Source organism: Notolepis coatsorum (genome assembly GCF_963971535.1).
Source record: "Notolepis coatsorum genome assembly, chromosome: 9".
NCBI lineage: Eukaryota > Metazoa > Chordata > Actinopteri > Aulopiformes > Paralepididae > Notolepis > Notolepis coatsorum.
The window spans coordinates 35,796,748-35,809,907 of record NC_140173.1 but is presented as its reverse complement, the minus strand read 5'-3'; the positions used below and the strand labels follow the sequence as shown (position 1 = coordinate 35,809,907).

General features: G+C 48.1%; 1 protein-coding gene across 2 annotated transcripts in view; it reads right to left on the bottom strand.

Annotated features, from left to right (window-relative positions):
- ate1 (arginyltransferase 1) overlaps positions 1–13,160 on the bottom strand; it is a 291,958-nt gene that overhangs the window by 142,472 nt on the left and 136,326 nt on the right. The gene's annotated exons all lie outside the window — the stretch shown is intronic.

Below are 13,160 nucleotides of genomic sequence, written 5' to 3'. Positions count from 1 at the left end.
TGGGTGTGCAGACAGAGCGGCTGGCCCGTGATACTGATGCTCACCGTGTGGTGGAGGCTCTGGTATAGGAGCTAAATACTAGGGATGGGATCGAATATTCGAAAATATTTAATGTCAGAAAATCGGGAAAAAAAATTGTTATTTTTTTTTAAGCAAACCATTCTAATTTCATTCCTTTTTATATTTAGAGGCAGCCTAATTTTCATAGCCTAATTGATCTAAAAGATGCACATGCTACTGTTTCTGTTTGTTTATTATTTTTAATGATAGAATGATCCAGAATAACTGAATTTAACAGAAACTGAACATTTTAACTGAATTTAAACTGAAACAGAAAATAATATATTTTTAATATTCAAATATTCGATCTTAAGAACCAGCGATTTTCGAATAGCACTTTTGCTAGAAAGTTCCATCCCTACTAAATACACAACCACCCTCCAGGTACTCAGGTACTCATACAAACACGCATACACACAGACAGCAAGTATTCATTGTTTTCTGCTATATTCTTGTTTTTATGAATTGTACCTTTTTCTTTTTCTGTTTAATGTCATTATTATTGACGCTTTGGCAACATTGTATTTATTACACTCATGACAATAAAGACTATTGAATTGAAGAGTTAGAGAGAGAGTTAGAGAGAGAGGAAGACAGAGTTAGAGAGAGAGAGTTAGAGAGAGACAGAGTTAGAGAGAGAGGAAGACAGAGTTAGAGAGAGTTAGAGAGAGACAGAGTTAGAGAGAGAGGAAGACAGAGAGTTAGAGAGAGAGGAAGACAGAGAGTTAGAGAGAGAGGAAGACAGAGATAGAGAGAGATAAAGTTAGAGAGAGAGAGTTAGAGAGAGAGTTAGAGAGAGAGAGAGAGAGAGAGAAAGAGAGAGAGAGAGAGAGAGAGAGAGAGAGAGAGAGAGAGAGATAGAGAGAGAGAGAGGAGAGAGAGAGAGAGAGTACAGTAGCATTACACTCTGCCTGCTAATGGCTCCCAAATGTGTAGCTGGGATCAGCAACAGGGTCGTGTGTGTAGAGGTGTGTGTGTATGTGTGTAGAGAGGTGAGTGTGTGTGTGTGTGTGTGTGTAGAGAGGTAAGTGTGTGTGTGTGTGTGTAGAGAGGTGTGTGTGTGTGTGTGTGTGTGTGTGTGTGTGTGTGTGTGTGTGTGTGTGTGTGTGTGTGTGTGTGTGTGTGTAGAGAGGTGTGTGTGTGTGTGTGTGTGTGTGTGTAGAGAAGTGTGTGTGTGTTTGTAGAGAGGTGTGTGTGTAGAGAAGTGTGTGTGTGTGTGTGTGTGTGTGTGTGTGTGTGTGTGTGTGTGTGTGTGTGTGTGTGTGTAGAGGTAAGTTCAAGTTCAAGTTCTTTAATAGTTGTCATACAGAAGTACAGAATACTTTCATACAAAATGCTTCTTACTGTTACGCTCCAGAGACTGTGCTAGACAAGATAGTATCAAATAACATAATAACATAATATAGCATGAATTTAGAAGAAGAAAATGAGGTCACAGTGTTCGGTATAGACATATGTACAATGTTCTGAGTTACCATATAATATACAATACACAATACTATGCAGTGTACTAATGTACAGTACTATCTAGTGCAAAGCAGAAATGGGATGAGGTACAATTTTAGGTACAATTTACAGTAAGGTGTACGAGTTGTAGTGCAATCCTTCATCCATAAATATAAAGTGTGGGGAGTGGGTGCTACAGTGTGTTTGTTTAAAGTGGGTGTGTGCTATAAAGTGTGTGGAGTGGGTGCTACAGTGTGTTTGTTTAAAGTGGGTGTGTGCGTGTGGATGTGTGTGCTATGTGCGTTTGGTGGTTGTTGTTGTGTAGTGTTCATTCATTGTTCGTTTAGCAGCCTGATGGCCTGGGGATAGAAGCTACTTCTGAGTCTTTCTGTGCTCGCCTTGAGACTCCTGTATCGCTTGCCTGACCGCAGCAGTTCGAAGAGGCAGTTGTTCGGGTGACTGGAGTCTTTAATGATTCTCTTAGCCTTGCCCTTGCAACGCTTGTAGTAAATGTTCTGGAGGGTGGGGAGCCCCCCTCCAATTGTGCGTTCGGCTGAACGTGTCACTCTTTGTAGTCTGCTTTGGTCTTTTGCAGTGCTATTCCCAAACCAGGAGGTGATGTTGCCGGTCAAGATGCTCTCTATTGTACATGAGTAGAAGTTCTTAAGGATCTTCTGGCTGACTTGGAACTTCCTTAGGCGCCTGAGGAAGTAGAGGCGTTGTCGTGCCTTCTTCACCACACTGTTAATGTGTGTGGTCCATGTCAAGTCCTCGGATATGTAGGCTCCGAGGTACTTGAAGCTGTTGACTCTCTCAACCGGTGCCCCGTCGATGCTGAGGGGGCTGTAGTCCTTGACCCCCGACCTCCTGAAGTCCACAATCATCTCCTTTGTTTTGCTGACGTTCAGGGAGAGGCTGTTTTCCTGGCACCATCCCGCCAGGACCTTGACCTCTTCCAGGTAGGCCCTCTCGTCGTTGGCAGAGATCAGGCCCACCACCACTGTGTCGTCAGCAAATTTGACGATTGTATTGCTACTCCGCTGAGCCACACAGTCGTGTGTGTACAGGGAGTAGAGGAGGGGACTCAGAACACAGCCCTGGGGGGCCCCTATGTTGAGGGTGATGGATGAGGAGGTGCAGTTGCCTGCTCTCACCACCTGGGGTCTGCCAGTCAGGAAGTCCAAGACCCACTGGCAGAGGTCATAGCCCAAGCCCAGGTCCCTGAGCTTGGCTATGAGTATGAGTAATGAGTAAGTGTGTGTGTGTGTATGTGTAAGTGTGTAAGTGCATGTAGAGGTACGTGTGTGTGTGTGTATGTGTGTAGAGAGGTAAGTGTGTATATGTGTGTAGAGAGGTAAGTGTGTATATGTGTGTGTGTAAGTGTGTGTGTATGTAAGTGTGTGTGTGTGTGTGTGTAGGTGTGTGTAGGTGTGTGTGTGTGTGTGTGTAAGTGGGTGCGTATGTGTGTATGTGTGTGTAATAGGGCTGAGCCCAAACATTCGAACCTTCGTTCGTTACGTTGGCATTCAAATTCTAAATCAACATTTGAATTTTGAATACATTTTATTTAAATTTATTAAATTTTTTAATATTTTTTTCTATTCATTCAGTTTAAAGTTTAAACCAATGGGTTTTTTCTTCACAGTTGCAGATAACGATTAGGCTACACTAATATTATAGTATTAAAACTGATTTAATACTAGTTATATTCATTAGAAAGTTGAATTAATTGATTTAGTTCTCCATGGGCTGAGTCTGGAAAGTTGATTTAATAAAAGAAAAAAAGACTAATTTAATCAGATTAATCACTTTATTCAAATTGAGGATTTAGTTTGAGGATATAAAAAAAAAATATATATATATATATTAAAAAAAACTGACGAAGTTCGAATCCCAAAAACAGGCTTCGGGGACAGCCTTAGTGTGTATGTGTAAGTGTGTGTATGTGTGTGTGTATATGTGTATGTGTACGTGTGTGTGTACGTGTGCGTGTGTGTGTGTATGTGTATGTGTACGTGTGTGTGTGTGTGCAGAGAGGGTAAGCAGCTCCAGTAACTCTCCAGGAGCCTCTTTTTAATAAAACTGCATGAGCAGAATGTATTCAGCAGCAGGTCTGGAGCTCATGGCAGGCACACATATACATAATCATAAATCACATAACCACATAAGTACAATAAGGTAGGGATGGGCGATATGGCCTCTAAATGATATCGCGATATTGTTTGGCCATATCACGATATACGATATATATCACAATATTTTGACATTTCCTCTAAAGCACTTAAAAATGCTTGATTTAACCCTTTGATGCATACAGTCACGCCAATATGATGATTATAATAAGTCCCTGCAACATATGTTTGCATTATTAAACCATGAAGATGCTTTAAACAATAATTAAATGAAAATGTACTAAGAGTGGTCTACTGACACACTAATAAAAAAATATATTTACATCTAAGACAATTTATATAAAAACTCTTGGGTGCCTAAGACTTTTACACAGTACTGTTTTCTATCCACTTTAGCCAAACACACACACATATATATATATATATGTATGTATGTATGTATATATATATATATATATATATATATTATATATACACACACTGCTGTGAGAAAATTATAATCACACACAAAGGGATAATGGCTTATAGCAGACTTAATGATTTTAGAATATTTCAGATAATGAAATTAAATGTTTATATCATCAACTATCCAGTTAGTATTCATACTGTAACGTTTGGCTACTTTAAATCATTGAATGTAGAGAGAGAGTGAGAGAGAGAGAGAGAGAGGGCGAGAACACGTGAGAGAGCCAGCCCCCCCCCCCCCCCCCCCCCCCCCCTCGGGTTTTGTTCTAGGCTTGCGTTTTGAGCGTATAAGCTGCCGTAGGTGATGATGTCACACTTGAATGTCAACACAGGAAGAGTTTAACACACAGAGATGGAACTGGATGCCCAATATAAAGAAACGAATAACCAATATATATGAAGTTATGTTTAAACCTGTTGTCAAGCGTCGTCAATATAACCCACCCCCTTTTCTCACTAATGGAACTAGTATCGTGGAGTCCGCTTTGAGCGTTTCCAGGGTTAGCAGCTAACGCTAGTTAGCTTAGCCTAGTCATGGGATAAGTTAATAATAATAATAATAATGGATTGGATTTATATAGCGCTCTTCGTGACACCCCAGAGACCCCAGAGCGCTTACAGAGTCCATTATTCGTTCATACACAGTCATACCGGTGGTGGTAAGCTACAATTGCAGCCAGAGCTGCCCTGAGGCAGACTCACGGAAGCGTGACAAATAATCAACGCCTACGGCCCCTCCGACCACCACCAACATTCATTCACATGCATACACATTCATACGAGGCAAGTAGGTTAAGTGTCTTGCCCAAGGACACAACGTTAGCAGCTAACGTTAGCCCATTGCTCGTGTCAACTAAATTGCATGTCATTTAAGGTCCGCGCTGGTCTGTCTATAATGAAAATGAGAGGACAGCTCTGTGCTAAAGCAAGTCTTATCTCAGCCGCGACGTGACAACATATACTCGATATATCGCCCAGCCCTACAATAAGGACAGTCAGGCTAGTAGGCAATCATACGGGGGCTGGGCAGCTGGACTGCGACGTGACTTGCTAATGGTCATGGTCACATACCTGATTTTGTAACAGCCATGATTTGAGTGTGTGTGTGTGTGAAGTGTATTAGTACTGCAGATGTGTGATGGGATGGTGTTCCAGAACTCTGCAGCTCTGGTTGGGTGGAGGTGAGGGTGTTAGTGGAGGTGAGGGTGGTTGGGTGGAGGTGAGGGTGGTTAGGTGGAGGTGAGGGTGGTTGGGTGGAGGTGAGGGTGGTTGGGTGGAGGTGAGGGTGGTTGGGTGGAGGTGAGGGTGGTTAGGTGGAGGTGAGGGTGGTTGGGTGGAGGTGAGGGTGGTTGGGTGGAGGTGAGGGTGGTTGTGGGGAGGTGAGGGTGGTTGGGTGGAGGTGAGGGTGGAGGTGAGGGTGGTTGTGGGGAGGTGAGGGTGGTTGGGTGGAGGTGAGGGTGGAGGTGAGGGTGGTTGGGTGGAGGTGAGGGTGTTGGGTGGAGGTGAGGGTGGTTAGGTGGAGGTGAGGGTGGTTGGGTGGAGGTGAGGGTGGTTGGGTGGAGGTGAGGGTGGTTGTGGGAGGTGAGGGTGGTTGGGTGGAGGTGAGGGTGGAGGTGAGGGTGGTTAGGTGGAGGTGAGGGTGGTTAGGTGGAGGTGAGGGTGGTTAGGTGGAGGTGAGGGTGGTTAGGTGGAGGTGAGGGTGGTTAGGTGAGGGTGAGGGTGGTAGGTGGAGTGAGGGTGGTTAGGTGGAGGTGAGGGTGGTTAGGGTGGAGGTGAGGGTGGTTAGGTGGAGGTGAGGGTGGTTAGGTGGAGGTGAGGGTGGTTAGGGTGGAGGTGAGGGTGGTTAGGTGGAGGTGAGGGTGGTTAGGGTGAGGTGAGGGTGGTTAGGTGGAGGTGAGGGTGGTTAGGTGGTGGTGAGGGTGGTTAGGTGGAGGTGAGGGTGGAGGTGAGGGTGGTGGGTGGAGGTGAGGGTGGTTGGGTGGAGGTGAGGGTGGTTGGGTGGAGGTGAGGGTGAGAGGGAGGGTGGTTGGGTGGAGGTGAGGGTGGTTAGGTGGAGGTGAGGGTGGTTAGGTGGAGGTGAGGGTGGTTGGGTGGAGGTGAGGGTGGTTGGGTGGAGTGAGGGTGGTGGGTGGAGGTGAGGGTGGTTAGGTGGAGGTGAGGTGGAGGTGAGGGTGGAGGTGAGGGTGGTTAGGGTGGAGGTGAGGGTGGAGGTGAGGTGGTTGGGTGGAGGTAAGGGTGGTTAGGTGGAGGTGAGGGTGGATGTGAGGGTGGTTGGGTGGAGGTGAGGGTGGTTAGGTGGAGGTGAGGGTGATTGGGTGGAGGTGAGGGTGGAGGTGAGGGTGGAGGTGAGGGTGGTTGGTGAGGTGAGGGTGTTAGGTGGAGGTGAGGGTGATGTGAGGGTGGTTGGGTGGAGGCGAGGGTGGTTAGGTGGAGGTGAGGGTGGTTAGGTGGAGGTTAGGGTGGTTAGGTGGAGGTGAGGGTGGTTAGGTGGAGGTGAGGGTGGTTGGGTGGAGGTGAGGGTGGTTAGGTGGAGGTGAGGGTGGTTAGGTGGAGGTGAGGGTGGAGGGTGAGGGTGTTGGGTGGAGGTTAGGGTGGAGGTGAGGGTGGAGGTGAGGGTGGTTAGGTGGAGGTGAGGGTGTTAGGTGGAGGTTAGGGTGGTTAGGTGGAGGTGAGGGTGGTTAGAGTGGAGGTGAGGGTGGTTAGGTGGAGGTTAGGGTGGTTAGGTGGAGGTGAGGGTGGTTGGGTGGAGGTGAGGTGGTTGGGTGGAGGTGAGGGTGGAGGTGAGGGTGGTGTAGGTGGAGGTGAGGGTGGTTAGGTGGAGGTGAGGGTGGTTAGGTGGAGGTGAGGGTGGTTGGGTGGAGGTGAGGGTGTTAGGTGGAGGTTAGGGTGGAGGTGAGGGTGGTTGGGTGGAGGTGAGGGTGGTAGGTGGAGGTGAGGGTGGTTAGGTGGAGGTGAGGGTGGAGGTGAGGGTGGTTAGGTGGAGGTGAGGGTGGTTAGGTGGAGGTGAGGGTGGTTAGTGGAGGTGAGGGTGGAGGTGAGGGTGTTAGGTGGAGGTGGGGTGGTTAGGTGAGGTGAGGGTGGTTAGGTGGAGGTGAGGGTGGTTAGGTGGAGGTGAGGGTGGAGGTGAGGGTGGTTAGGTGGAGGTGGATGGTTGGGTGGAGGTGAGGGTGGTTGGGTGGAGGTGAGGGTGGTTAGGTGGAGGTGAGGGTGGTTAGGTGGAGGTGAGGGTGGTTAGGTGGAGGTGAGGGGTTAGGTGGAGGTGAGGGTGTTAGGTGAGGGTGAGGGTGGTTAGGTGGAGGTGAGGGTGGTTAGGTGGAGGTGAGGGTGGTTAGGTGGAGGTGAGGGTGTTAGGTGAGGTGAGGGTGGTTAGGTGGATGTGAGGGTGGAGGTGGGGTGGTAGGTGGAGGTGAGGGTGGTAGGTGGAGGTGAGGGTGGAGGGGGGGTTAGGTGGAGGTGAGGGTGGTTGGGTGGAGGTTAGGGTGGTAGGTGGAGGTGGGGTGGAGGTGAGGGTGGTTAGGTGGAGGTTAGGGTGGTTGGGTGGAGGTGAGGGTGGTTGGGTGGAGGTGAGGGTGGTTGGGTGGAGGTGAGGGTGGTTAGGTGGAGGTGAGGGTGGAGGTGAGGGTGGTTAGGTGGAGGTAAGGGTGGTTAGGTGGAGGTAAGGGTGGTTAGGTGGAGGTGAGGGTGGTTAGGTGGAGGTTAGGGTGGAGGCGAGGGTGGTTAGGTGGAGGTGAGGGTGGTTAGGTGGAGGTGAGGGTGGTTAGGTAGAGGTGAGGGTGGTTAGGTGGAGGTGAGGGTGGTTAGGTGGAGGTGAGGGTGGTTAGGTGGAGGTGAGGGTGGTTGGGTGGAGGTTAGGGTGGTTAGGTGGAGGTGAGGGTGGAGGTGAGGGTGGTTAGGTGGAGGTTAGGGTGGTTGGGTGGAGGTGAGGGTGGTTAGGTGGAGGTGAGGGTGGAGGTGAGGGTGGTTAGGTGGAGGTGAGGGTGGTTAGGTGGAGGTGAGGGTGGTTAGGTGGAGGTAAGGGTGGAGGCGAGGGTGGTTAGGTGGAGGTTAGGGTGGTTGGGTGGAGGTGAGGGTGGTTAGGTGGAGGTGAGGGTGGTTAGGTGGAGGTTAGGGTGGAGGCGAGGGTGGTTAGGTGGAGGTGAGGGTGGTTAGGTGGAGGTTAGGGTGGTTGGGTGGAGGTGAGGGTGGTTAGGTGGAGGTGAGGGTGGTTAGGTGGAGGTGAGGGTGGAGGCGAGGGTGGTTAGGTGGAGGTGAGGGTGGTTAGGTGGAGGTGAGGGTGGTTAGGTGGAGGTGAGGGTGGTTGGGTGGAGATGAGGGTGGTTGGGTGGAGGTGAGGGTGGTTGGGTGGAGGTGAGGGTGGTGAGGGTGGAGGTGAGGGTGGTTGGGTGGAGGTGAGGGTGGTTACGGTGGAGGTGAGGGTGGTTGGGTGGAGATGAGGGTGGATGTGAGGGTGGTTGTGGGGAGGTGAAGGTGGTTGGGTGGAGGTGAGGGTGGTTAGATGGAGGTGAGGGTGGTTGGGTGGAGGTGATGGTGGTTAGGGTGGAGGTGAGGGTGATTAGGGTGGAGGTGAGGGTGGTTAGGTGGAGGTGAGGGTGGTGAGGGTGGAGGTGAGGGTGGTTGGGTGGAGATGAGGGTGGAGGTGAGGGTGGTTGGGTGGAGGTGAGGGTGGTTGGGTGGAGGTGAGGGTGGTTGGGTGGGGGTGAGGGTGTGGTGTTTGGGTGGAGGTGAGGGTGTGGTGGTTGGGTGGGGGTGAGGGGGTGGTGTTTGGGTGGGTGGGGGTGAGGGTGTGTTGGTTGGGTGGGGGTGAGGGTGTGTTGGTTGGGTGGGTGGGTGGGGGTGAGGGTGTGTTGGTTGGGTGGGGGTGAGGGTGTGTTGGTTGGGTGGGTGGGGGTGAGGGTGTGTTGGTTGGGTGGGGGTGAGGGTGTGTTGGTTGGGTGGGGGTGAGGGTGTGTTGGTTGGGTGGGGGTGAGGGTGTGGTGGTTGGGTGGGGGTGAGGGTGTGTTGGTTGGGTGGGTGGGGGTGAGGGTGTGTTGGCTGGGTGGGGGTGAGGGTGTGTTGGTTGGGTGGGTGGGGGTGAGGGTGTGTTGGTTGGGTGGGGGTGAGGGTGTGTTGGTTGGGTGGGTGGGGGTGAGGGTGTGTTGGTTGGGTGGGGGTGAGGGTGTGTTGGTTGGGTGGGTGGGGGTGAGGGTGTGTTGGTTGGGTGGGGGTGAGGGTGTGTTGGTTGGGTGGGGGTGAGGGTGTGTTGGTTGGGTGGGGGTGAGGGTGTGTTGGTTGGGTGGGGGTGAGGGTGTGTTGGTTGGGTGGGGGTGAGGGTGTGTTGGTTGGGTGTGTGGGGGTGAGGGTGTGTTGGTTGGGTGGGGGTGAGGGTGTGTTGGTTGGCAGGGGCTGCAGTAGAAAACACTAGAGGCTTTGTGTCATTTAGAGGAGAGACTGCACATGAGAGCTGACGTGAGTGAGTGAGTGCACTAGCCAGAGTGTGTATAATGTGTGTGAGATGGCAGTAGTGCTTGTGCACGTGTGTCCACATGGTTTGTGTGTGTGTGCGTGTGTCCACATGGTTTGTGTGTGTGCGTGTGTGTGCGTGTGTCCACATGGTTTGTGTTTGTGTGAGAACCAGGGTCTAACCCCCTCAGTCTGCTCATAATTATGTATCTATGAAACCCAGAGTGCAGTAGTAGTAAAAACACAGTACTGTAGTAGTAGTAGTAGTAGTAGTAGTAGTAGTAGTAGTAGTAGTAGTAGTAGTAGTAGTAGTAGTAGTAGTAGTAGTAAAAACACAGTACTGTAGTAGTAGTAGTAGTAGTAGTAGTAGTAGTAGTAGTAGTAGTAGTAAAAACACAGTACTGTAGTAGTAGTAGTAAAAACACATCACTGTAGTAAAAACACAGTACTGTAGTAATAGTAGTAGTAGTAAAAACACAGTACTGTAGTAGTAAAAACACAGTACTGTAGTAGTAGTAGTAGTAGTAGTAGTAGTAGTAGTAGTAAAAACACAGTACTGTAGTAGTAGTAGTAGTAGTAGTAGTAAAAACACAGTACTGTAGTAGTAGTAGTAGTAGTAGTAGTAGTAGTAGTAGTAGTAAAAACACAGTACTGTAGTAGTAGTAGTAGTAGTAGTAGTAGTAGTAGTAGTAGTAGTAGTAGTAGTAGTAGTAGTAAAAACACAGTACTGTAGTAGTAGTAGTAAAAACACTAGGGATGCCCCGATCACGTTTTTTGCCACCGATACCGATCACCGATCGTCGTGAGCCATATCGGCCGATACCGATCCGATACCGATTGTTTTTGATTAAAAAGAAATTAAAAATTATTTTATATAATTTTTTTTTTTTTTTTTTTATAAAATATATATATTATATAATTAGACTTGTACTTGTATTATCTGCGAGACATCGCCACCACGCAACAAGTCAAAATGCTCACTATCTGCAAACAGCTCCACTGTCTGTGTGTACTCTAGTAGCCCAGCTCCAAAAACAAAAGGATTCTCCGGCGCTGCAGCGGGACCCCATTGGTAACGTTAAGTGCTTTGGTCATTTCACATTCAGCAAGCCCTCAGCTCGAATACGCATTAAATCAATGTTATAAGACATTGATATCAAGAGCTATCTGTAGCTACTGCTAGCCGGCTAGATGACGTTAAGACAGAACTTTAGTTCAATGGGACATTTCGTTTTGAACAGTAAACGAACGTCAGCTAACGCAAGCTAACTGAGGTATGAACATGAACTACTAGACTTTCTGGATCATTTGTTGATATCAGGAGCTATCGGTAGCTAGCCGGCTAAATACCGTTAGACAATGCCTACTAAACGTGAATAGTTGACTGGGTAATTTTGTTTAAACAGTAACGATAGCTAGGTAGCTAACGTTAGCTCAGGTCGAATGCACTACAGACTCGAGCAGAGGAGCCGCACCTCTTTGTTTACAAACTCTACACGGGGGCGGGCGGGGCTAGGGAGGAGGAGCAGCGGCAGTTTGCAGGTCGTGTGTGTCTGAGACAGACAGCGAGTGAGAGCTTCGCTTGATCGGTTTCCGCTATCGGCGAATATGACTAATTATCGGAATTCACAGATTGCATATTTATACTGAGTATCGGCCGATAACGATCGGTGGCCGATCGATCGGGGCATCCCTAAAAAACACAGTACTGTAGTAGTAGTAAAAACACAGTACTGTAGTAGTAGTAGTAAAACACAGTACTGTAGTAGTAAAAACACAGTACTGTAGTAGTAAAAACACAGTACTGTAGTAGTAGTAGTAGTAAAAACACAGTACTGTAGTAGTAGTAAAAACACAGTACTGTAGTAGTAAAAACACAGTACTGTAGTAGTAAAAACACAGTACTGTAGTAGTAAAAACACAGTACTGTAGTAGTAGTAGTAGTAAAAACACAGTACTGTAGTAGTAGTAGTAAAAACACAGTACTGTAGTAGTAGTAGTAAAAACACAGTACTGTTAGGGGTGCACCGATGTATCGGTCGGGTATCGGTATCGGCCGATAAGTGCCTTGTTGACTGCAATCGGCCTATAAGCTTGTGTAACTGAGGGGTTACAAAACCCTGACTGTATTAAAGATTGTGGTAGATTAAACCACTGCTAGTTATGTACTTAGTATTACTTGCCAGACAGTACAACTAATTATGGCAGACACTCATAATAACACGGCACGGTGACAAAGAAATATCATTGAGGGTATTTATTATTATGCAGCAAATTGTACAGATGAGAATTAAGGTCGCGCTTGTATGGCGAAGAATATGCATAAATCAGTCAGTAGCAAAAGTCAGTGGGAATAGAATAATTCCTACGATGGGGTACTAGGCTAACGCCGCCTGGCGTAGGATGGCAATTATAGGGGGAAACGCTGGTACCGCTGGAGACGAGGGGTTTCCTCCCAGAGATGTAAGCTCTGGAGGAGAGAGGAATGTTCGGATACTCAGTCTGATCAATTGAAGAAGAAGGGGGTTCACGTACAGAATCCAGTCCTTGTAATCCAAAGCTCAGCCACAAGCAATAACTGTAATCCAATTGCACGATAGCAATGATGATCGCCAGCTAGCCTCGGTCCACGAAGCCAGCCCGAAGTAGATCCTCACGGTGGTTAAATCCAAACGACAGTGGGTATTAACAATGCTCTTCTCCAAGGGTAGTACGTTCCACAATCACTATAATCCAACCAATACTGGTTCTGCAATCGCCGCCGTCGGTTCCAATATGCACATGTCCAGTAGGTTCTCCGACTAGGCCCTCCTCGTGTACTGGCACCAATGTATTTAGTCCACGCACACTGGCTAAGGTTCCACTAGCTAAACGAACGAACTGCTGGGTAATGCTGCACACGAACGAACTGCTGTTGGCACGATACACAATAATTAACGACTCTTTACTTCACATTAAGCTAAGTCGAACTAGACGTTACTGCATTAAATCTGACACTTTTACTATTCACTTCGCACGTGGTTCTCAACGCTCTGTTAGACGAACTGCTTCTCACTACATTAGAATCACACTGAACTTGATGAACAGCTACTGTTCGCACCTGCCGCCGTATATATACTTAAGTGGCTTTCTAGTGCCGAACCTCAGTTCTCGTCTCGAATCAATGCGCCGTCTCCAGGCATGTTGCAACATGCCCGGACTCGCCTTTGAACCTGACTTTAGGGGCGCCGATAGCGTTATCCAATAAGGAAAGCGAATATTACTAGGATTCAAACGCAGGCTTAAAGGGATATAACGTGTATATATAAATAATATACAAGGTATATAAAACAATAAATGTAGATTCTCAGCTTTAATCTGGCCCTTCACAACAGCTTGAATGTGCCGATGGCAGTAGCCGATAAATTCAGTCGTGTCCTGCACAACGGCGCCGCCCCCAGTCCCCCACACACACACACAAGCTACTGCATCAAAGTTACTACTAAATATTCAACATTCTCTTTTGAGACTCCGCTTCAGACTCTTAAGTAAGAAGTAAGTAAAGAGGCCTACAAATACAAACATACACATACAAATATACAGTAGTTTCATTAAAAACAAATTACAAAAATAATATTA